At 46.9% G+C, this 24,789-nt stretch overlaps 1 pseudogene; it reads left to right on the forward strand.

The window, feature by feature from the left end:
• Positions 1-13,435, forward strand: part of LOC117693835 (coiled-coil domain-containing protein 12-like) — a 53,140-nt pseudogene extending 39,705 nt beyond the window's left edge.
• The last annotated feature ends 11,354 nt before the right edge of the window (positions 13,436-24,789 follow it).

The following is a 24,789-nucleotide window of genomic DNA, read 5'->3' on the forward strand; positions in this document are numbered from 1 at the left end:
TTAGTATGAGAAACACCTTAAGTCTATAGTTAAGAGTGATAGAGAAAAGGTACGGGGCCTTGGCAACAGCAGAGTCAGGGCAGCTGATGACAGCTGAAGATGACTTGACAGGGTCACTGCAGATGCTGTAAGTGGCAATTGTGAGTTAGTTCACCGTGTACATATAGCCAGCAATCTTTAAAGTGCCCAGGTTGCATGACATTAAGGACTTGGTAGGCATAGGTCAGGGTCTGAAGCAAAAGGTGAAATGGCAGGTTACTGTTATTTATGAGGGGGATGTCAAGGAAGTAAGGACCTTGGAAAAGTGTAAGAATAGAATGTTCAGTCTCTGGAAGCTGCTTGGTGAAAGGAGAGAACTGATTCCCACAGGTTATTATCTATCCACTCCATGTATATGAGCATAGGCATGCACTCACACACACACACACACACACACACTCAGACACACACACATAGGTACACACACACATGTATACAGTTACTCGTACACACAGGCATGCATGCATAGGCACATACATACTCAGGTACACACACAGGAGTGCATACATATACATACACACATGACAAGTAAGTATTAAAAAGTTTTAAAACAAATTCAGGACTGTAATGTCATGATAGTCTAATTATCAGTTGATAAGCTTCACTCCCATTTGAGTACTGACATCTTGTTTTTCCTTTGACAGCTCTTATAACAAAACATTATATGACAATGTGAGCATAATTCAAATGATGACAAATGGTCCCACCCACAACTATCTGATGGCATATACCTTGAACATATGTTCTTGAAAACTGAGTAGGTTATGTGTCCTCTTCCTCAATGATAATAAAAGTCTATTTGCAAGCCCAGGCTGGTGATTTCAGTGTTGCTAAGAAGTGAAGAGCCCAAATGTGGTGGTGCACACCTTTAATCCAAATACTGGGGAGGCAGAGGCAGGTGGGAGATCTGAGTTCTGAGGCCAGCCTGGTCTACAGAGCTAGTTCCAGGCCAACCAGGGCTACATTATGAGAACCCATCTCTGAAACAAAACCCGTGGCTAGTTGTAAGAGCAATTTGTCTGTGACATTTGTCACTTCACTGCTATAGGTTTGACTCAGATGACCAGGGCATGTGGGCAGCTTCTCACTGCAGAAGCCATGTGGCAAATTTTCAAAAAAGATTTTTTTTGAGACTATAATTACCCTTTCCCCCTTCCTCCTTTAAACTTTTCCATAGAACTCTCCTCACTAATCTCTTTTGAATTCTTGACCTCCTTTTTTTTATTTCTCAAACCATTTTTTTAAAATCAAGGGCATATGGGCTGGAGAGATGGCTCAGCAGTGAAGACCACTGGCTGCTCTTCCAGAGGACCTGAGTTCAATTGCTAGCACACATACAGCAGCTAACAACTGTCCTTAAAGGCAAAACAGCAACACACATAAAAATCTTTAAAAAAAAATAATTATTAAAAGCTCAGTGGTGTCAGAGCACCCCTTTAATCCCAGCACTTGGGAGACAGAGTCGACCAGAACTGAGTTGAAAGCCAGCCTGGTTTACAATATGAGTTCCATGACAGTCAGGGCTATGTATGTATGTGTACACAGAGAAACCCTGTCTTGAAAAACCTGAAGATGGAAAATCAAGGTTTAATTGAGCTTATGGTATTGTTGCAGGAAATATTAAAGTTGGCATCACCCCATGCTCTGTCCAGCTACTCTATCCCCAGCAGTCCCAGGCTCACCACCTCCAAGGCAAGCCCCAATACAGTGGTCTTCCCAGCTGTGGTTCTCTTACCTCAGAGCCGCTAGTTCTTTCTATGCCATCCATCCCTATGGCTGGTGGTAACAAATCCTCTTAATCTGGTAAATCAAAGCTCTTGAAGCATATAATTCATCAGTCAGATTTATATATCAATAGATTCTCAATAAGATGCCCACACAATACTGCAAGGCACTGAGTAGTCACACAGGCTGGGGCTCTAATTCCCTCAAAAGACAGAGATCAGTATAGAGCTCTCAGCAGTGCAGCTTGGAATGACAAGATTCCATGCTATCTGGGTTCTCAGTGGCAGCAGCAGGCTGATCTCTGGCATGGAGTCAGACTCCTGGTGACTGGGAACCCCTGCTGCCCTGGCTCTGGAACTAGACTGCTGTTGAGAAAGCTAACAAAGGTAGGACATCTCAATCTGGGGTCTTTGGGGACTTAACTCCCTAATAAGGAAGGAGAAAAACAAACTGTGCCATGCCAGTATAACTTCTGACAAGAATCACAAACATAAACCAGGCAGTGTATCACACCTTTAATTGCAGCACTCAGAAGGCAGAGGCAAACAGATCTCCATGATTTCAAGGCCAGCTGGGACTACAGAGCTAATTCCAAGGGCAGCCAGGGCTACATAAAGAAAACCTGTCTTGAAAAGAGGGTGGGAAAAATTATAAAAGTGAAAAATTCTAGTAGATTGCCAGGCATGTTTGGCCTTGTTATGCCAGCACTTGAGAGTCTGAGGAAGGAGTTCAAAGACTGCCTGGGCTACACAATGAGGCCCCACCTCAGTGTGTGTGTATGTGGGGGGGGGATTGTGGGATGTGTACCTCATTCTGTCACCATGCCTGTAGACCTGAGTTCAGTCCCTGGATTCCACATGGTAGAGGAATAGCTCCTGAAATTTGTGCTAACCTATTCAAACTCCTGGAAGTTGTCATCTGACCTCCATGTGCACTGTGGCATCCTTGTACATGTGTTCATACACACTCACACACACACTCACACACACACACACACACACACACACACAGGCACACACAATCACACATAGAGGCACACACAAGCACACACACACGTTTAAGAAAAATTTCCACTACCATACTTAGAAGAAATATTCCTATAGACTGCTCCATGGCTTCTTTTGCCTCTGTCTCCCTTAGTACTGCCACAGACCTGGGCAGTGAGTGAGTTCCAAGCCTGGTCCTGAATTATGTTACTTCTGAAGAGATCCAAATGGGTTTTTCTGGATGAGTCTCTAGGCTGGAAAGAATGCCAAGAGGCCAAGTTATTGGTGACCACCTTTCCCCCTTTCCCTAGAGCCCAACACATGGTCCCACCCAGTTCCATGAAGGTGGCTGGTGGCCATCCAGCCCCGACCAGCTCATTCTTGCTCTCTATGATCCTCTAGCTTTTCCTGCTTGCCTTGTAGCTGTGACTGGGCTAGGATCATGGAGGGGTTTGTTGTTATTGTTGCTGTTGTTCAGTTTAATTTTGAGACAAGGTCTCACTGTGTAGACCCAAATGGCCTAGAACTCACAGCGATGTGCCTGCCTCTGCCTCCCGAGTGCTGGGAGAGTTGTAGAGTTTGAAGGAAGAGAACAGGGAAGAGCCTGCATGGTAGCCATCAGACCTGGTCCTGATTGTCCTGTCTTTGTTGGCTTCTCAGGTGACCTGGACTACAGGAGAAGTTTATCTGAGCAGAAGTTTTCTTTCTTTCTTTACAGGACAGGGAAGATGGGGAGCCACAGCCCAAGCAGCTCAGAGAAGAGGAAGAGGAGCACAGGTAGAGCCTGGGGTGGGGCGTTCTTGCTGTGACACACTGCCCTGCTCTTCCCACTGACACCCTCCCAGTGCTCCTCAGGGCTGGACTTTGCTCATGCTGTTGCCACATTCAGACCTGAAAAGATCAACCCTATCACTCGTTAGGACTGTCCCTTCCTTGCTTACTGTGTAGCTCAGGGGTTCTCAACATTCCCACTGCTGCAACCCTACAGTTCCTCACATTGTGGTGACCCCTAACCATAAAATTATTTTCATTGCTACTTCATAAATGTAATTTTGCTGTTGTTGCAAATCATAGTGTAAACATCTGTATTTTCCCATGGTCTTAGGTGACCCCTGTTACCACCCCAGGTCGCAATCCACTGGTCCAGCTGTTAGCTTGGGTCACATTCTAACCTTGTATTACATTTTCAGTGTGCCATGCACTTTTGTGTGTTCCACATCCCTGCAAATGCAGGTCCCACTGTGGGCAAAGCTCTGATCATCTGCTCTCACCTGCCTTCTCAGCCCACACTCATTCATTCATTCATTCACTCATTCATTCATTCTTTAACTATTGAACATCTTCCTTCATGCATAGGCATTGCTGCTTGGAGTCTATACTTTGTATAGAAGGTAGGATGGCCCTATGGGCAGGCACAGTTCCCCAGAGGAACTGGGCTGTGATGCCAAAGCATTTCTTCCTGTTTCCATACTCCTCAATCAGCTTCATAGCTCAAAGAGCAGGCCCTGATCTTTTTCATGTCCAACATCAGTTAGGATGCTTTCACATCATCCTGTAGGCATTCCTTCAAGGTCCTTGCCATATCTGTTGTGTACAGAGTATGTCAACTGCTCTCTATCCCGAGAAGCTCTGCACTGGGCTCTGTGGTTTGTGGAGCTCCTAGCACCTTGGGGTTTCTTGCCATGTGCCAGCAGACCACCAGATTTGGGTGTATTTGCCCTACATGCTCTCCCTTATTGTTTTTTTTTTTTTTTTTTTTAAATATATATGAGTACACCGTAGCTATCTTCAGAGACACCAGAGGGCATCAGATCCCATTACAGTTGATGGTAAGCCATCATGTGGTTGCTGGCACTTGAACTCAGGACCTCTGAAAGAGCAGTCAGTGCTCTTAACCACTGAGCCATCTCTCCAGCCCCAGTCTCCTCATTCTTAGTCATTACTTAGAAGGTGGAGCGTTTCCTTCTGGCTTGTTCATGGGTTCTCAGTTCATAGGTTCTAGCTGGAGCCTTGAGTCTCATTTCTGGGCTATCTCTGATACACTAGATGGTCTCTTCTCATCTTCTTCCTTGCTGAGAAAGAAGGGTCACTGGTTAGCAATAGGTGGGTCAGTAAGAGACTCAGCTGTTGGGCCGCCATGTGGCTGAATCTCTGAGGTGGTGCTGTAGCAAAGAGAAAGTTTAGGATGAAGACTCAATTTTGGAAATAGTACATGTGTGTTTACCAGTCCTTACCAGCTTCACCGAATATCTGCTGTGTGTTCTGCAGGACATTGCTGCAAACACCTGGGAGACAGCAGTCTGTGGGTGGTGGCATTCCCTAAAGGGACACAGGCTGTTTACAAGAGGAGTGGTGATAAGCTGCTGGCTATAAACAGTGTGAATGCATAGAGAGAGGTGGCTGCAGTTAACACTGGTGAAGAGGTAAAGAGACTGGGCCCACAGTGGCTTTTGAGGTCTGTAATATGTGCTTTATTTTTAAACAAAAGACCAAAGGAAAGTGGCAAACACATCTCACTGTACAGTAAAATGTGGCTTTTTCTTGACTCAAGTTGGGTGAGGACATAAGTTATGACCCTTTTCCTATCCTAACTGAGAAAGAAGAAGGAGTACTTAGTTCCAGGCTGCTGTCAGTAAAAGGTCCACCCTGTGAGGCATGTCAAGGCTCTGCTCACTTGCTTGGTTTAAAAAGGTCACATGTAATAGGGCACTGGCCCTGTGTTCTCTTGTAAGAGCAGCTGATGACCAAGTGTGGTAGACACTGGGTTAGGTCTGATTCACTTGCTCACTGCGATCTGTTCTTGTCTCATCTCTCCTCTTGAGCAGTGAGGGTCGATCATGCAACTTGTCTGGCTTGGGAAGGGGGCCCAGCTAGCAAGGAAATGTACCTGCCTTCACAGCTCCCTGAGAAAAGCAGGCTCTTCTAATGTGAATGCCTTCAGAGCACAGAGCCAGGAAGGCCAGGCTGAGTCTTGGCAACAGTTAACATGAAGCCAGACCTTTGGGCTGGACCCTACACAGTGGCGTTCAGGGACTGAGCTCTCTAGGAAAAGCAGGACAAATGAAGCCGAGGGCAGGTACTCCATGCAGAAAGGGCTCCAGCAGGATCACCTGAGCATTCTATCAGATCCACACAGACCCTGAGGCCAGGTCCCCTTGGGGAGAAAGGGTGACCCACAGCTCCACTGCAGGGCTGGTCGCTGAGTCTAGACAGTAGTGAGCATATTGGTTTCTTTGGCTTCTTCGAGGTGGAAACAGTTGTCTTCAGTTTAATGAAGCAGAAGGGAAACTTGGGAGACAGCATCCCTTGAGTGTCCTGTAGAGACCAGCACTTGCTTAGGCTGTTTTCAGCCAAGGGCAACAGGACAAGGCCTCATGGAGAATGGAGTGCCTTGAGTTAGGCATGGAATTCAGAGGGCAGGATGTGGGTAGTGGAGCCAGAGGCCTGAACCTGTAGTGGGAAAGGGTGGGTGGGCTGTGAAGATGGATAGCACCTCAACTCCTAGGATCTCTTACTCATGAGCCCCCAATACCAGGTTTACACAGTGTCAGTAGGGGTCCATCCTGGGAATGATACTGAGGGACTTAGAGAATTGATGTCTGAGTTTCGGACTGGATGGGACAAGACTAACCTGGTTTCTGACGCCTCCTGACCCAGACTCTGACAGGGAGGAAAAGGGGCCCTCTTTCTCTCCTTCCTTCCTTCCCCACTTCTTTTTTGCCCTGACCTGGAGATTCCTCCCTAGCCATTGCCTCACACACTGCCACCAGCAGGGGGCTGAACTCTCTCCACCAGAGGACTCCAGGGACCTACTTACTGTCAGTGTGCACCTGTGTGCTGGCACAGAGTATGATCCACCTGCCCCAGTGCCCCTGCAGGTCACTTGGCACCACCTTGACAGTACACAGACACTTGGCTAATGGCCATTTCAATTGATTAGTATACTTACATCATCATGCACTTAAAAAACTATCAGCAATCAGCCCTGAAAGCATAGGAGCCAAGCAGATAGAATGAGGCTTGACGTCTGAAAGTCATATCCAGATTACAGGTCAGAGCCGAGAAATTATTAGCTGTTTGTCCCTAGGGTAAGTTATGTTGCCTTTTTGAGCTTGAACTAAGCAATCAGAAATGAAAGAACCTCTGCTTCCCCTGATGGGAAACTTAGGATATTGCCCAGTGCAGCTGGGCTCTGAGCAGCACGAAGATGGTCCCTCCTGAGATGGTTACAGACAGGCAGAGCTTGAACCTACCTAACTTGTTCTTAGAGAACACACTGTGCTAACTTTACAGCTAGGACAGTAGCTGGGGAAACAGCAAGGTAGGTGCATGGCATAGAGGTGAGCACATGTGACCACGAGGGGGAGGAGCAGGAGCCAGCACAGACAGAGCCATGTTCACTTGACAGAGTAGATAGTTCTGGGAGGAAGCCGAGTGGCCACATTTCACAGATTGAGCTGTCTAACCAGAAACATTGCAAGGCCAGGGTATGCAGCTGAGGAGCCATGGGACCAGCACCCTAGGGTCCTGCCCCTGCTTCCCCAGCCAAGTTGGTCTCATGGCCTGGCCAGGGTGGCCATCCCATCGTCCATAAGAGGTTTTCCAGAATCACTTCTGCTGTTCTAATCCTTTCTTTCCTTATAAACTTTACAGTCATGCTGGATGTAGTGGCTCACCCGGCATCCCAGCACTAGCAAGGCTGAGGCAGGACAATTGTTACAAGTTTGAGACTCCCCTGAGCTACAGTTTGAGACTGTCTCCAGACTCTCCTCTGCTCTCACTCCCTCTAACAACCAGCTTGCTGATGTCAACTAAAGACAGGGAAACAAGCTCGCATTTTGATTACAATTTCATTGAGTCTATGGATAATAAATACTATTTATTTTTCTTCTAGTATAAGTCTCATCCTGTTCCCCACAGATAAACCTGAGTTCAGTCCTGGTACCCATGTTGATGGAGAGGACTCACTCCTACAAGTTGTCCTCTGACCTCTGTGGTGCATGTGCACACACCCACACACACTGTAGACATACATACATACATACAAACAGAGACAGAGACAAAGACAGAGACAGAGACAGACAGACAACAACAACCAAACCCTGCAGAAATAGAAAACAGAGTGGAAAATTAATTCTTTTATGTATTGGGGAGACAGTCTTACTGTGAGGTTCAGGCTACCCTCAAATTTGCAATTCTCCTGTCTCAAGTCCATTTCTGATCGTTCCAGTACATCCTTGGATTTCAGTGACCCATGGATGTTATTTATGTTGGAGCCCATCTGAAATTCTGGATTGTTTTTTTTTTTTTTTTCTCCATAGAGAGCTTCTTGCCCCTCCCAACAACACCTCGCCTAGGGGTTCCCTGATCCTCCCTTGTGGGACTGATGAGGTGCCCAGTTATATCGCACTCCCTGCTGAGGGGTGATCTACCTGCCCTGGGATTGTAGAGACTATTTCTATCTCTGGCAAAGTGGTATGCTGCAGGCTCACCCCGTTCTTAAGATGGGGTCACAGTGGGTAGCCCAGAGCTTTGCCAGGGCCCTCTCCTCCTGGGCTCTGCTTCATTCTTCTTCTCTCTCCAGCCTGTGAGGTTGCAGGGAGCCCTGCTTTTCAGACACCATTAGCAAGAGTCAGGGGTTCAAAAGAGGCCCTTGTTATTTCTTAGCTCCACGTGCTCCCCTGCAATCCTTCTTGGCTTGGTTCTCCAAGGCCGACCAGTGGATGTTTAAACTGTCTCTGTGCCCCAGTTTGTTGTTTGTGGAAAGAGAGTTAAATCTTGGACTTGCTTAGAAAAGCCCAAAGCACAACCCAGTGCCCCTTTTCCTGAGACTCCTGCCCTTTGTCAGTGGGCCAGGGACACAGGGATTCAGGCTTTGGGCCCCCTTCATGCTGGTGGCCATCTGAGAACACTGGGTGGCAGGTGAAGCTACGCAGTAGTCTCTTATTACTCATGGACCCTGGATCTGGTTGTGGGGTTGGAATTATTTTTTTTACTCTCCTCACTAATCCCTGCTGTTTTCTTTCCACATCCAGTTTCTGTTCCTCTTTTCTTTCCACCCTGTGGGGAACAAAGCCATGGCAGCAGATAGGCTCCACTTCTCACTGTGCACCCCAGTGACCTGTTGCTCACTCCAGACCTGAGCAGGCATAGGGAACAGGGCCTGTAGGGTACCCCTAGATGTGTGGGATGGGCACTTGGGTACCGGCACTCCCCGGGTTTAGCCTAGCCCCAGGGACCTTGGCAGGAGGGAAGAGGTGGTATGTTGGTATGTTAGCTGGGGACATGGCCACTAGTTAGTTATGTGGCCACAGGCATCGTGCACCTCACCTGTGGAATGACTTAACCCTCTCATGGACTGGGGAAGCCAGCAGCACTCTTAGCCTAGCCTAGGCAGAGCTCTCATGGTTGGAAGGCTGTCCTGAAAACCTAGGACTTTCTGAGGGACCACAGTTCAAGACAGAGTGGGGAAATAGCTCTTTCTTCTGTGCCTCTGGCCTAGGGTCTGTCCACTGTCCACATGTACCTTAATTAAGCCCAGGGACCCATCAGGAACTGTCAACTTGTTGCCCTGTGGGGTAGCCAGGTCCCCTCTTCCCAGGGACAGTCCTCTCTCTATTTGATTTGGATTTGATGAGCTGCTGAGCTGGGAGACTGCCTGCAGGTAGTGGATAAAAACCTGGGCTCCTGCTGGGGAATTCTGGTTTCTGGGATTCCACACCCCTAGGTTTGAGGATTTTCTACTTGCATTCAAAAGAGCTGTCAGGGTTTGAGCTTTGTGAGTCTCACCAGCATGTGAGCAGATCATGACATATGGTTAAGCCTTGTCCCCATGGCCTTTGTGGGCCACTCCCATCAGGTGTCAAACAGATCAGCCTCTTGTGTCTCCTTTGTGTTGGTCAAATCAACTATAGCCTCAGGCCCAGAAGCCACCTTCTGGAACCTTTGTATGTAATATAAAGCCCCCCACCTGTACTTTTGAACACAGAGAGTGTCTCTCTCTGTCACTCTTCTCTCTGTCTCTCTCTGTCCTTCTGTCTCTGTCTCTCTCTCTCTCATCTTCATATCACTTGGCCCAGTATACACAGACCCTTTCTACTGAAAGTGATGGACTGTGTGACATACACTGGCTGTAAGACTTAAAGGCTCTGAGGAGGTTTGTCTGGGTTAGGAGAGCTGGTATGGAGGGCTTTGTCATTGAGGCATTATGCAACCCAGGAGCTCTGGCTTAGCCTTGTTCTCAGATGTACAATCTCTGCTGTGTGACCTCATGAAAATGGCATACCCTCAGTTCCCATTACTGTCAAATGGAGACAACCCAGTAGATGCTAGTGTCCTCAGTAACCATGGCCCAGTTTCTGAGAAACATGTGTGTGTGTGAGAGAGAGAGAGACAGAGAGAGAGAGAGAGAGAGAGAGAGAGAGAGAGAGAGAGAAAGAGAGAAAGAGAGAAAGAGAGAAAGAGAGAAAGAGAGAAAGAGAGAAAGAGAGAGATGGGGGGATGGTTAAGTTCTGTGCTTCCCTTTACTTGGCCACCTCCAGACAGGAGGAGGAAACATGGAACTTGCACATGGGAAGCAGGCATCCCATCCCACTCCTGCACTGAGGTGTGCTTGTGCTCTGCTCTCACAGGGAACTCAGGCTTCAGAACTATGTCCCAGAGGATGAAGACCTGAAGAGGTGTCGGGTCCCCCAGGCCAAACCAGTTGCAGGGACATGGACCTCTTCTCCCCCAGGCTCCTTCCAGTCACCCTCAGAGAAGAGGTACCAAGTCAGAGAGAGCCATCTGGGGCATTCACACACCTTCTCAGGGAACATACATAAAAGGGTCAGGAGGGCAGGGAGGAGGCCCCTTGTACCTCCAACCTGGAGTGGGCCACAGGTCCTCAGGGCATGAGGAGTAGAAGTGACCTGAGATCCTTGGACAGCAAGGCAAGATGGTGAGTCCTGTATTGCTGGGGAGAGGGGCAGAATGAAAGACCCCAGAGAGAAGCTAACCATAGAGCCTCAGGGGACAACCAGCAGCAACACAAAGGCCAGAGAGAGCCTTGTCCAGATTCCCCACTCCTTTGACTGAGGGTGACAGATGTAGGATGAAGAGGGAACCTCCTAGTCACAGGAGCAGATTTATCCTTTGTCCTGAAGGATCTGGCTTTGTTTGATTTTAAGACAGGGTTTCACTGTGGAGCTTACTTTCTAGACCAGGCTGGCCTTAAGTTCACAGACATCCACCTGCCTCTGCCTCCCAAGTGCCACCATGCTTATCCAAGAATCTTAGTTTTTAATTTTTGATACCAACTTTCCATTGTGCAAGTAATGAATGAGTAAAAACCTCATCAAAAAATCAGAAGTTGCCCAATTGTTCCTCTCCCTGCCCCATGGAGCAGTGGAGGGGTGGCATGGGCATCCCACAGGGTGGGAGGGGGATGAGAAACTAGCTTTAGGCCTCTACCAGAAGGCCACAAGAACTTAAGTCTGGCAGAAGAAAGGAATGTCAGAGAAACACATCCCTGGTGACAGGTCTGAAGGCTGTCCACGTTGTTCCATTTCATGCATCTGTCCCCAGAAGGGGACACTCAGAGAGAGACCTAGGGACTTACTGGAGGCAGGAGGTGCCTGTCATGAGTCTGAGGTGGGAAGATAAAAGATGAAAGGGAAGATAAGGCACCCAGACTCCAGCCATGCCAGACCTAGAGGCCATCCCTAGGACCTTCCCTTTTAGTGCCATAGCTCCCATGGACACAGGCTCCTCCCATTTTGTATCTGGAAGCCTGAGGCCCGGGCCTTGTCCACTCCAGCTATAGCCTGCTCTGTCCCTTTCTGGGCCCTGGGGTCTGCCTTCAACCTAGGAGACCAGATGTCTTCCAGGGTTGCTGCTGAGTGGTGTCCCTCCTCTTCCCTGGGGCCCTTTTGGCTGTTAAGTTTGGAGGAACAGCTCCCACCCACCAGGCCTGTGTTGTTCTTTCCCCCTCTAGTGGAGGAGAAGGTGAAGGAGCAGCTGGAGGCTGCCAAGCCAGAGCCTGTCATTGAGGAAGTGGTGAGTACCTAGGAGGCCCCTCCCTGCTTGTGCTGCTTCCTTCTCTAGCTGTCTCTGTTCCCACCCTACTAACTTCCTTGCCTGCCTTCATTTTTCTGCCTCTATGCCCAGTCTCTGCACTCCGTCTGAGGCTGGGCCTTGGCCCTGATGCATTGTCTCCTCTCTCCCTAGGACCTGGCCAACCTGGCACCTCGGAAACCTGACTGGTGAGTGTTGTCCATGAAGGCTGGCACGAGCTCTTTGGGGGGTGGGTGGGTGATGGTGTTTGGTGCATGTCAGAGGCCTCAGCTGGGAGGACAGCCAAGGGACAGATAGGGACAAGCACTGCAGGCATAGCTCTGCCCAAGAGAGTCAGGGATGAGGGCTAAGTAAGTAAGGCATGAGACATGGGCGAGGGTAAAGTGCTGAAGAGGGGCCCGAGGGATGAAAGAGCAGGCATCCTTTTGAGCCTCTTCTGTAGGGGGGAAAACTCAGCTGAGCAGTGCACCTCTTTTTGCTCAGGATACTACAGTGACAAGAACGGATTGGAAAGAAGATAGGGCTTAGGCCTCTGTTGTAACTGTGAAGTAGGGAACCCAATCTCTTGAAGCCTGGAAACCCCCCCTCCCCCAGTGAGCTGAGAATATGGGTGAGGGAAGGTGCTGTAGGCACGTCTCTAGGTGCCTGTAGATCTGTGGGTGACAGCACCTACCATAGTGCTTTAATTTGATGAAAAAGCCATGAGGTGTGTGCTGAAGGAACTGCAGAACTAGAGAACTCAGGCTGATTTAAGAATTCTGGAAGCCCCAGGAGTGGGGGTGGGAGGCTGTGGCCAGAGGGGGAATAGGGCTGACAGTTGGCCACCACAAGTTCCTCTCTGATGCTGACTTAGGGGACATAGAAGGTGGATCCCAAGGAGCCAGCCACCATTCTGTTTCAGTCTTCTACCTTGACTGGGTGTGTGGTAGGCGTCCTCTTCTCTCAGTTAGCTCGGTGGAGTTAGGAAGGCTGATGGATGATAGGGTCCAGAAGAGCAGAGAAGGTAGCATCATGTTCTCCCCAGAGCAGCATCTCAGGCAGGATAAATATCAAAGCCCTGCAGGAAGATCCCAGGGCCACACCATGCTAACCCTTAGCTTCTGTGTTTCCCCTCTCTCCTGATGTAGGGATCTGAAGAGAGATGTGGCTAAGAAGCTGGAGAAGCTGGAGAAGCGGACTCAGAGAGCCATTGCAGAGCTGATCCGTAAGTGCTCTCTGGCTAGTGGAGGTCTGCTCTCGGGGCAGTGACTTCAGCACAGGCCTTTTCCACTTGTCTGCTCTCTCTCCATCCAGGTGAACGGCTGAAAGGCCAGGAGGATATCCTGGCCTCTGCAGTGGATGCCACCACCGGACAAGAGGCCTGTGACTCTGACTGACATGTTTTCCCGTGTTTCGTCTCTACTGCACACACATCCTGTGGGAAGAGAGTCTCAGACAGGGATGGGGTTAGGCTGGCCAGCACTTCTGGGTCTTGAGAACTGAGCCAGCCCACTGAGTCTCAGCTTCTGTTGGTTGTGACCAGTTCATTTCCCAAGCCTGTCTACCACCCTGAGTGGGTCAAAGCTGAGATCTGTACATATGTATGTAAATGCTGCTTTTTAACTTCTGGAAATAAACCTTTATTTAGTAGAGGCATGTCGCTTCCAGTTTTCTAGGTGCTCTGGGGTTGGACTTGGGATGCAGAAGTTTTACTCAGTATTCTTACCCCTGGGTAGGGCCAGGCTAGTTGAGCCTGGAGGGGTGGGCAGGACCAAGGTTGACCTTCTGCTACTACTCTCTAGTCAGAGTCAGCAGTCATCGCCTCAGAACCCTTAGGCCACAGATACAGAGACAGGGATTATCCTCTTAAGACCCCTCACAAGGCCTTGCAGTAGTTGGTGCAAATGAAGGAGAGACTCCTACATGGTCCTCTGGACCCCTCCCTATATGAAAGTGAGGAGGGTGCGCTCTGAGGAACTTCACATAGAACATCACAGATTAGAGGCTATCACACTGCTTCTCCCGGATCCTGCACTGCTACCAGCAACCAGCAATGTAATCATTCCTCTCCCAGTCAAAGATATGGGTCAGCTCTACTAGAGGTATGCTAGGGTTTAGCTCTGATCTTGGAGCCTGCGCCTATGATGTCCTGGCTGAGCTGTGAGCCTCTGGGTTGATTCTCTAGATGACAGCCTGGCATCATGAAGACTGATGTGGGTACAACCATCTGGAGCTCCCCTCTAGGAAGATTACACCTGCAGTTTGCAGGGCCAGCCCCAGCAGACTTCTTTCTTGTTCTGGTTTTTCTTGAGGCAACAGTGAGAGGAGCTTCGAAGAGGGTGAGACTTGGTCGTAGGAGATATTTAGGGTTCTTATATAATAATAAAGCATTTACCTATCTAAGTCTACGTCACTTTGCTACTGTAGCTGAACTACCTTTGAGGCCACAACCTGTAGTCTCTGGCATTCAACACCTCAAGCTAAAACAACAGGCTATCAAGTAAAGGATTAATTGCTAGAGCCTTTTCCCCTTTGTCTAGATGCCTCTTGCTGGTCAGGCTAGGGGGAAGGTTGGAGCATTAAACTCCTATTGAACCAGGGGAAGAGAGTCAAGCTAGCAGAAGGAAAAACTTTACATAAGCAAATATGGATTAACCTCATATAAATTCATAGACAGATTCATGCATGCACACGTATACATTTTTATTAAAACTAGTGGGCCCAGTTTGTATATGTTCTCTCAATTACATATGGACAGACACACACATACACACACACACACACACAGACACACACACAGACACACACACAGACACACACACACATCCATACTATCATGCATTTGGAGCAAAAGACAAAGCACCAGTGCAGAAAGAACTCACTCATTCTGGATGAAAAACGAGGTTCAATCTCTATTGCACAGAGAAGGAAAAAGCTTCTGCCCTTTTATTGCTAACTGAATTAAACCCAAATCTGTAAGAGAAGAAAGCTTTGTTCTCTTTAATATGACTAAGCCTGCCTTGCTATTAAGAAAAGACCTGTTCTGTCCCATGGGCAGGAGAAGCCTGCCTGCTCTTTCTGCTCTCTCTGGAGCTTCCTCTGTTCTCCTCCTTCCCTTAGCATGCTGCATGTTGCTCTCTTAGTTTTTTAAGTTGCCTTATAGTTTATGAGTTATTCCACTCTGCATTCTTGTCCTACTCTCTCCTCCTGTTCTGATGTCACAGTGATGTCCTTACTCTTAATACCATTGCTCCCAATGGTATGCCTTTACTTCTAAGTTATTCTTGTGTTCCGTTTTGTCTACAAAAGTTCTCCTCAGCTCAGTACTGACTCTTCTGGTTGTCCTCAGCACATAGCCATCTTTCAGAATACATGATCATATGGTATAAAAAGTTCATCACAAGTTTACACATAAATAAGTTTACAACAGAGAATGTTTGCATGCATAGACATTAGGAGTAATTATCTGGCCAGACATTATCTGTCACATTATCTGCAGGGTCATGGAGAGTTAAAAACAGTAAGTTATTAGTGAAGCTTTGTATAGAAAAACCCAGTCAATATTTTATCTTCTGTCCTTGTGCCTATAGTAAATTGTAGTTCCCTTTTTATGACCTTTGGTTAATGGTTTTACAACCTCTTGGAATGTGCTCTGAGTAGTAGGTGCCTGCTTGCTATCTCAGAAGCAACTAACTCATGACACTAAAGACTGGCAGAGTTCTCCTTGCGATTTTGACATCAGTGAAGACCTAAGAGGGGCTGGAGAGATGGCTTGGCAGTTGAGAGCACTGACTGCTCTTCCAGAGGTCCTGAGTTCAATTCCCAGCAGCAACCACATGGTGGCTCACAACCATCTGTAATGGGATCCAATGGCCTCTTCTGGTATTTCTTAAGACAGTGAAGATGTACTTGCATAATTAAATAAATTTAAAAAGAGAGAGAGAGAGAAACAGAGAGAGAGAGAGTGAAAGAGAGAGAGAGAAAGTGTGAGAGAGGAGGACCTAATAGTAATCCCAGTATAAAAAAGCTTAAAAATACTGGTATTATTTAGGAAATCTTCCAGGATCATCATTAAGAATTAAGAAATCACCGGGCAGTGGTGGCCCATGCCTTTAATCCCAGCACTTGGGAAGCAGAGGCAGGTGAATTTCTAAGTTTGAGGACAGCCTGGTTTACAGAGTGAGTTCCAGGACAGCCAGGACGACACAGAGACACCCTGTCCTGAAAAACATCCTGTATTTGTCTATATAGCATCACAACATAGTACATCTCCATTGTTTTGCAGAGATCGGCTCAAAAGTTTGGGTTAACACATAGTGATTTTTACATATATTTAATAAGAACAAAAAAGCATATTAATAGCAGAAATCTTTCCTAAAATGAATTTCTGAAGGGCCTTGCCTACCCTAGTTGTGTCATAAATTAGAATCCAAAGTGGACCCATCTCAGGAATGTCACCTGCTAGTTTTTAGCTTCTCCTAAGTTGGCTCCTGACAGTTCATTTTAGGGCTTCCTCTCACCTTAACTCATGAAGTGTGCTGGTCCCTGTATGTTGTGTTCCTTCCATACAGTGGCCCAGCTTTGGCAGACAGTGCCGAGGACTTAGGTCATGCAGTTAAGTGCGTGTGCACACAGAAGTTAGGACACCCAAAAAGTAAATAAAATCTCTCAGATGACAGTTTCAGATCTTTGTGTGGCTGTAGATAACCTGTAACACCAGCAGTCCAGGGAGGCAGGGGGATCAGGAGTTCAGATCATCCAGCTACAGGCCAGCTTGAGGCTCACCCAGGGATGTGGGAGAGAGAAATGGCTAATATACTGACATCTTTTGGAAAGATCAGTAGGGTTGACTGCTGAGCAAGACTGATGGAAGACATAAGAACCAGGACTGAGATGAGAGTGTCATAGTCCACAGACATCCAACTACATAGGTACATTACAGATTCAAGTTTAGCAAGGGCTGGAGAGACGGCTCAGGGGTAAAAGTCAGTCCTTGCTGCACACCCCAGACAACCTGTGCTGGAGGCCTGGAACCCACGCAAAGGTGGAAGAACTGACTCCACAGCGTTGTCCTGTGCCTGTATGTGCACAGGCATACACGCACAAACACTGTAAGCTCCAGACTATACCCCCAACCCCAGGCTAACTGGTGACTTTAGATCCCACTCCCGTCCCAAGTTTTACCTCATTGCATCCCCAGGAATTATCACCCTAAGAGAGCTGAAATGCCAGGCCAAGTCAACAGCACCTCGTGAACCCTGCCTATAGTCAAGTGGAGTTCCTTAGAGCTGTAACAGTCAGTCACAGCAGATGGGCGGACCCAGCCTGCTATAAAACTGAGACAGGACATGCCCTGTGGGAGTCCACTTTCACCCTACCCACCACACTGTGCTCCCCACCCCAGGCAAAGATGGTGAAGCCCCACAGGTACTTCTTCTCTGAGAAAAAGTTCATGAAGATGAGGCTGTGCAAGTACAGCCCCTCCACCAGAATCCAGTAGTAGTTGTTTGCCAGGAAGAAGAGGAAAAAGGTCCTGGCCACTCGGCAGCCAGCCTAAGAGACCAACCAGGGTTAGTTCCAAAAGGTAGAACCTGCATCTTATAGGCAAGGTTTGGTTCTCATTACTGTGAGAAGTTAGTTCTCTCTAGGCTGCTGGGTTGGGACCAATGTAGTCCATATCTGTGACCAGGTAGACTCAAGGAGGGGGCAGAGAGGAGACCCCTGAGATGGGGGATCAGAACTGTGAGGCTGGATGGGAGATGTCTTCTGTCCTCATGGTAAAGGTCTCTTAGAGATGCCGGGGTGGCCTCCCTCTGTAGTTCAAACATCCTCTGTCCAGGCTATGTCTGAGTCACACGCACCCTTCCCCATCCCCTATCCTACTGATCCCATCTAGTTCTATGGATTCTGGTTCTATGCAAGAGCTCTGTGTTTCAGAGAGCTTTTGATCCTTCTAGGCATGGCTTGGCTATCTTTTCTTTAAGGAAGTTGGCCCAGCCCACCCTGTTAGGCACAAGCACCCTCATCAAAACTCCTGGCCTCCCTCTCGACATCTAAATCCATTAGGATCCTGTGCTGTGCCTGCCATCTGCAAAGAGAAACCCATATTTTTTTTAGCAAATTTTCCAATCCCTCTGCCCTCCTTACATCCACACACACACACACACACATACACACACACACAGAGAGAGAGAGAGAGAGAGAGAGAGAGAGAGACAGAGACAGAGACAGAGACAGAGAGAGAGACACAGAGAAAGAGACAAAGGTGCATGGTCATGTCTGGGTGTGAGGGCTCTAGTGGGCAGACAGCACTTTCCTGGGTCCAGGATGGTAAGGATCACCTGAGACTGCTGACTTTCCCCTGCCTGATCCATCTCTTTTAGGCCTTCACTCTGGCTGGGTCTCCCTCTATTGAGCCCACCCTAGGTATCCCTGACTGTCCTGGAAGTCGCTATGTAGACCAGGCTGGACTCGAACTCAGAGATCCATCCACCTGCCTCTGTCTCCCAAGTGTTGGGATTAAAGGCGGTCACCACCATTGCCCTGTGCTGGTCAAACTCTTTCTATACTGTGGTGCTTATTTGGCCCTGGTTGCTGTTTGCAGGATCCTAGGCAGGGAAGGCAGCCTGACTCTGATTATGTTGCAGCTCCAGAAAGGGATGAGTGATCATTCTTGAGTTCATAGGAAAAGGCCATGCAGCCAGGTCTCCAACTCAGCAGGTCTGGAGTCCAGCCAGAGAGTGGAGAGCGAGGCTTAAGAGCAACCACTCATCAGGAGAGTTCCAGGTGCCACTGGCTGCTGCTGTCTGTAGAGCAGGGAGAGGCTGACCCCAGAGTGAGATGGGTTTGAGAGTGGCCAAGGCAGGTTTCTGAGTGTTTGTCTGGTAGTGGGGCTTTAAGAAGAGGTTATCTTATGTAACCACACTGAACCCAACCCCCTAATTTTCATGATGCCTCAGCCTCTGAAGTGCTGGAATTACAAACGTGCACCACCTCACCAGGCTCAGGGAAAGTTTCTCAAGGCATTTGCTCTTGAAGAATTGGCACAAGTGCATAAGGATGGCTAAGTATTCCAAGAAGGCAATCAGGAGAGGAGTGTGGAGGTGAGGCAAAACCAGAGCAATCCACTCCCTGTATTCTCTTCCTCTATGGTCTGATTCCACTTGCTTTTCTAGGAATTTGGTTCAACTTAAAAATTAACTGCCCCAGGACACATCCTGTGAGGAGCACATTCCTTAGTCCAAGGACACCTGCTGGATTACCCTGCTGGATTAACATTCAGAGGAAGCAGGAATTAACATTCTCAGACCACACCTGCAGGTGGAGAAGGCCCTAGGCAGGTAGACACATTCCTCAGGAGGAACCAATCCTTGCCATTTACAGACAAGGGTGGTCCTTGCCACCTCATTCCCCAAAGACCAATCAGTTTAAAAGTCACATTGTTCCACCAATCATATAGTGCCTAGTCACTGTTTCTCTAGTCCACCCCTTAAACAGTATAAAAACTGCTCTTGAAGACCCCCATACTCGGGAGACCCTTCCTCAAGCCTCCGGAATCGCGACCACCCAAAGATCACAAGAAACCATACCTGGATGCAATCAGCAGAGGTTTATTAGGGAAAGAGCTGGCAGCCAGCGGTCTGACCCGGTACTCGCGCTGGAGTCAAGGTCCGACCCCCTCGGCCAGTCCTTGGAGGGTTTTAAAGGGAAAAACCACAAACCAGGGGAGTGGGATGGGGTTGTTAAAGATACAAAACATGAAAACAGTGGAACAATTCAGAGGTATTCACTCTAAATGATTAGTGTCATGTGGAAATCGCCCTGCATTCTTCTCAAAAATGTGGTTTTTACCATGCCATTGTGCCCTATCCGGCCATTTCAGATTGCTATCTTTACTTTTTCCGGCTATAGGGCTAGGGCCCCACCTAGGTGGTAGCATCTTTATCTGTAATCAGGAATGCCTTCCTGCCTTGGGCGAGGCTTGAGGAATGTAATCCAGCAAGTGTCCTTCACCTGGAATGTGAAGGCCTGAAATCTTATTTTCAGTTCTGTAAGGCAAAAAATCTACACATATTTCATAAAATGGCCTTTATAATTTTTCACTCTACATTCCTCACTTTTTCCGATTTGGCTATGTTTTTAATCATAAAAACTCAATTATTAATAAGTCTATTCTCACCCCACTTTTTCCGATTAGGATCTTTAGAAAAGTTTAAACTCCAGTGTCATCATAATTACCATTTTCTTGACCCAAAGTCTTATATTGGTGGCGCAACACAAAAAGCTGAACAGCATTTATCCTTTCTCTAACAAAAGTTACTAATCTATTTTAAATGTAGGGGCCTATGGTTAAGAGCAAAAGTAAAATCACAAGGGGTCCAGCAAGGGAGGATTGAACCAACTCTCGAATCAACGTTGCTGTGCCTCTCTATCTTGTCTCTGGTCTAACTTTTTTTTCTGAATTTACTCTCTGGTCACTCTTGAATGGTCTACATAATAGTAACATCTTTTCTTAGAGCAGCACACAGACTTTCTCCTTTAAGAAACAGCAAGTCTAGTAACAACTTAACTTTGTTACTGACTGTTCTAGGGCTCTCAAATCCACATCAGTGGCAGCCCTCAGCTGATGAAAGTAATGAGGTGTCTGTATCAATGTAGTTACACCTGTCTCTATACCTATGGCCACTCCTAGTCACAATGTAACAGCTAGAGTCAAGGAAAATAGGCTGTCTGCAGAATCATCTAGGGTGTATCTCAAACTCAGTTCAAGAGTACCTGCAGGATCTAGCTGGACAAGTACACAATAATCTTTGTTTTCATCAAAGATAGCAGTGGAAACACATGGTGTTAACCCGGAGCTGTAAGTCTACCATTTATCAATTTTAGGCACTAGGTATCTGTTAGCAGGGGTTCTTGGGCTCTATTCTATTGACTAGGGGTTTCAAAACATTTCCTTTTCTTTGTAGCACACTTTCAAAGTTGTCTTCTGACTTTTCCACATTTTGTGGCACATAGCTGTCTACATATACATAAAATCACATATATAATAAAGAGAAATTGCAAAAGGAACAAATCTATATAACTCTAGATTCACATTTCAACTTCAATCTTGTAATCACAAGCTGTCATTTAACCTTGGGTGTACACACACTAAGTCCCACCCTCCAAGGCAGCATTTTCCCTGTGCCTCTGGGGTGGTCTCAGGAGTCAAGGCCTGCTGCTTCTTTAGCCTTGTAGAATAGCAGAAGACCTGGAGCCAAAGAGTAGGGGGTTGTTCAGGCATCTGGATCTTCTCCAGTTGACATCAGTCACAGGTGGTGATGGTGAACTTCAAGGAGGTCGGATGGTCCACAGCACCAGCAACAGTCTTTTAGTAGCCTGAAAAATCATTTCTCACACAAAATGGGCATTCTGGGTATGGAGCAAGAACAAGGGACACTCTAGCCAGCGCCAGTTCCCAAGGGTAGTTTAATTTTAGGGTCCTGTATATTCTCTCTACCTGTCCTGAGCTTCGGAGACAATATAAACAGTGGATCTTCAATTCCTGACTTACCTTAAAACTGCTCTTTGATCTAATTACCTAGGACACTTGAAACCTCGGGAAGGTCCCTATTCTAGGCTGTTTTCTCCTAGGTATTTCTTATCTACTCTAAGTCTTATTATTTCTCTGGCTTAGAACCTAAGGTCCCTTATACGCTTTAAGTCTCTTAGCTGCTTGGTTGCACTCATATCTTAAGAGTCCATCTGTGTATTTAGCCTGGTAAATCCTTTGCTTTCTGGGGAGTATAGTTCTCTCTTCTTGTGTGCGCCATTGTCTATTTTAGGCCCCAAACCTGGGAGGGCTCCTGTATCAAGCCACTTGATCTGTCCGGTTGTTGCCTCAGGCTGGAGTCTCCTCCCTTTTTGGTATCCTGGGCAACAAATATTTACAGCTTCCGGTTTCATCAGGGTTTCCTCTCTTGGCATATAGCCTTGCAGGCATGGACTGTGGCAAAAGCATACCTGTTGTCCATGCAGATGTTGGCTTTCTTGTCAGCCCCAAGTTCCAAGGTTGTTCTCTGCACCGATGATCTCAGGGGTGGGGAGTCAGTCCAGATGACATTTGTGTCCACCACAGTAGTGCTGGCTTGCCTCTGACCAGCATGGAGAAAACTGCTCCCGTCTGTAAAGCACGTTACCTCGGCTCCCGGATGGAGTCAGTAGGAGGAGCCTTTCCTCTACCCGTGAGTTCTTGTCAGTTAGTTGCAGCCTGTCTGGACCCCAATCCTGGGGAGTAAGTCTCAACCCGACAGAGGGTAGGAACAGTCTAGGATGACCATAAATGAATGGGATACCCAGCCCATCTCTTAGTCCACCATTTTCGGGTAGTCCATAAATATATTTTGGCCCATTGGCCTGGAGGAAGCCCCTGTGTCTATCAAAAGTTGGGTGGCTCCAAGCTGCCCCGTCTATCTCAATAGCCGTCTTCACACAGAGCTGTTATCTTCGCCACTTGGGGTGTTTTTCGAGGCCTGGGACTTTCTGGCCCTGGCTTCTATTTGTTAGGACCCTCTTGGACCCTGAAGCTGGCTCCTTTACTTGCAATGCACACACTGGTCTTTTTCAAAGAGTTTTATCTCTCTTTGATTGGAATCCCTTTTTTCTGCTTTCTGTAAATTCTTTCCTGTCACCTTTCTCTTTCTTCACCTCTCTCTAGTCTCCTCTATTCCTCTCTATTCCTGTGGACTCACAGCAACTGATCTCTATTTTTCTTCTTTACTCTTTTCTTCTAGACTTACACTAAACCTTCTCTATTTCTCTTCTCTATTCCTTTCTTTTAAATCTTCTCTCACTTGCTATTACCATCAATCATTTTAATATGTAGTATACTTCCTAAATCTTTCAATGACTTATCTTGTAGTCTCTGTAGCCTCTGGAGCCTTGTCTACACTGACAGAATGTCTCTATGAGCTAGTCTAGAAAGGCTGTGGGTAACTTATCTGATCTCTGCTTAACCTCATGTGTCCTGATCAAACTTAGTGGGGTCTCATATAATCTTCTCTCTCAAGACCTATCAGCGGAATCTGGCGTGGGCCTCTGGGTGTCCCTTACCTTCTGTCACATGGAGGTCTCAGTCAAATCTGCTCCAAATTGACCTGCTGCTGACCACGGCCTGATCAATTGACGGGGTCCCCAATCTGAAGACCAGAACCTGCAAAGGTCTTGTGAAAGCAAGGCTTTTACCTTATTTATTGCTTTGAACTCTGTGTAGACTGATGCATTTGTGAGGCTGCATGACTGCTGTTCACATCACACTAGAGACCACAACCTAATTCAGTCTGCAAACAGTACCTTGTCCACAGGTGTAATGTGAGCTCACCTCTGAAGCTCTAAGAAAGAAACCAAATCAGAATGAATAGCCTTATCTATAGCATTTCACAGCAAGGATTATTAAGATGTTGAAGGTTCATACAGTTATTAACAATTTTTAAAAGGCAACTTGAGTTACATTTGACACTTATTTGAATTTAACTTTTAACAAAATAGAAACTTTGGTCATAGTTCTATAAAAACCTTTTAAAGAGTTATTTCTGATTACAACAAGAACAATAAAGTAAACATTTTTATGTCTAACGTAAGAGCACAAGTCTTCACCACTTCTTTAATTTTATCTTGTCAGAACTCTCATCTTTGAACCAAATCTTAATGAAAATCTCATATAAATAATGAAATTGTCTCAAACAGTAATGGCTAAAAAATTTATCAAAACTGAAGGAGATATATATATATATATATATATATATATTCCTGACTCATATATATATATATTTCTGACTCATATATATATATATTTCTGACTCATATATATATATTTCTGACTCAGGGCAGCCTATAACTTTTAAGCTGTAATTTTAGAAAAAAGCACTCCTTTACTTATAAAACTGGGAAAAATCATTATCAACTTCCTTATTACAGAAGCTAAAAAACTGCTGGCCCCCTTTTTTTTCTACTTTCTGCTGGTGTCCTTCTCCTAGCCACAGAGCAGGGCGAATTATCAGTTTTTCTTGTGTAAATCAAGACTGCCTCACAAGTAAGTTTTAAACTAAATTAAGTAAGCAGTTTTAACCAGTTCTTGTCTCTCTTTTTTTTTTAAAAAAAAATAATTAACTCTCAGGTGAACAATCTTGCTGCGGCTGTTTGTCTAGCTGTCCTGGCTCCACTGCCAGGTTTTTTTCTTTTTTCTTTTATCACCTGGGTTCTCATCTATCTTCATAGGCGGCAGGTGGAAAACCACCATTTGTTGCACTAGTGACCTCAAGGTACCCAGTACAGCCAGGAATACCAAACTAGGTAGCTGTTGCATGCTGTTGCTGTGCTGGGGAACCACAAGTTGTAGCCCGCCAAGTGAGGGCTGGGTGAGCGGGCTGGGTGAGGGCACCCTCCATGTGCTGTTACCTGAAGCATTCCCTACATGCGGTAGGCGGGCTGTAGGAACACGAACCGCGAGCACGAACTGAGGTAGCTGCCCCTTATTAAAGGACCTGCCCGCCTTTCTGCAGTTGTATTCTTGTACCGGCGGCTTCATTTCTCTCTCTGCCGGCAATCATGTTACCTATTTTTAACTCAAGATGTTTAACACAGTAGATTAACAGCTAACACACAGATGATTTGCCAAGAAAAGACACACACATATAAAAAAACAACACAAATAACTCACCCCTCTCACGTGTAGTACATAAAACACAGCTCACCCCTGCCACGGGTGGCACAAATAACACTTAACTACATTTGGTCACGACCCCAGATGGAGAAGGATTCCACGTCTTCTCCCAAGTAGGAGCGCTCAGTCTCTTGAAACCTGACAGTCAGATCCCCTGACCTTCTGGAAGTCCTCTCGCCTTCCAAGTAAGACTCCAATAACCAGACAACGCGGTCAGTCTTCACAGATTCAGATTTAACAGATTCAGACAACTTGGTCAGCCTATGCTGGACCAAGTCTAACAGATTTCTAACATACCAGCAATGA

The sequence above is a fragment of the Arvicanthis niloticus genome, chromosome 21 (genome assembly GCF_011762505.2).
Source record: "Arvicanthis niloticus isolate mArvNil1 chromosome 21, mArvNil1.pat.X, whole genome shotgun sequence".
In the NCBI taxonomy this organism is placed as follows: domain Eukaryota; kingdom Metazoa; phylum Chordata; class Mammalia; order Rodentia; family Muridae; genus Arvicanthis; species Arvicanthis niloticus.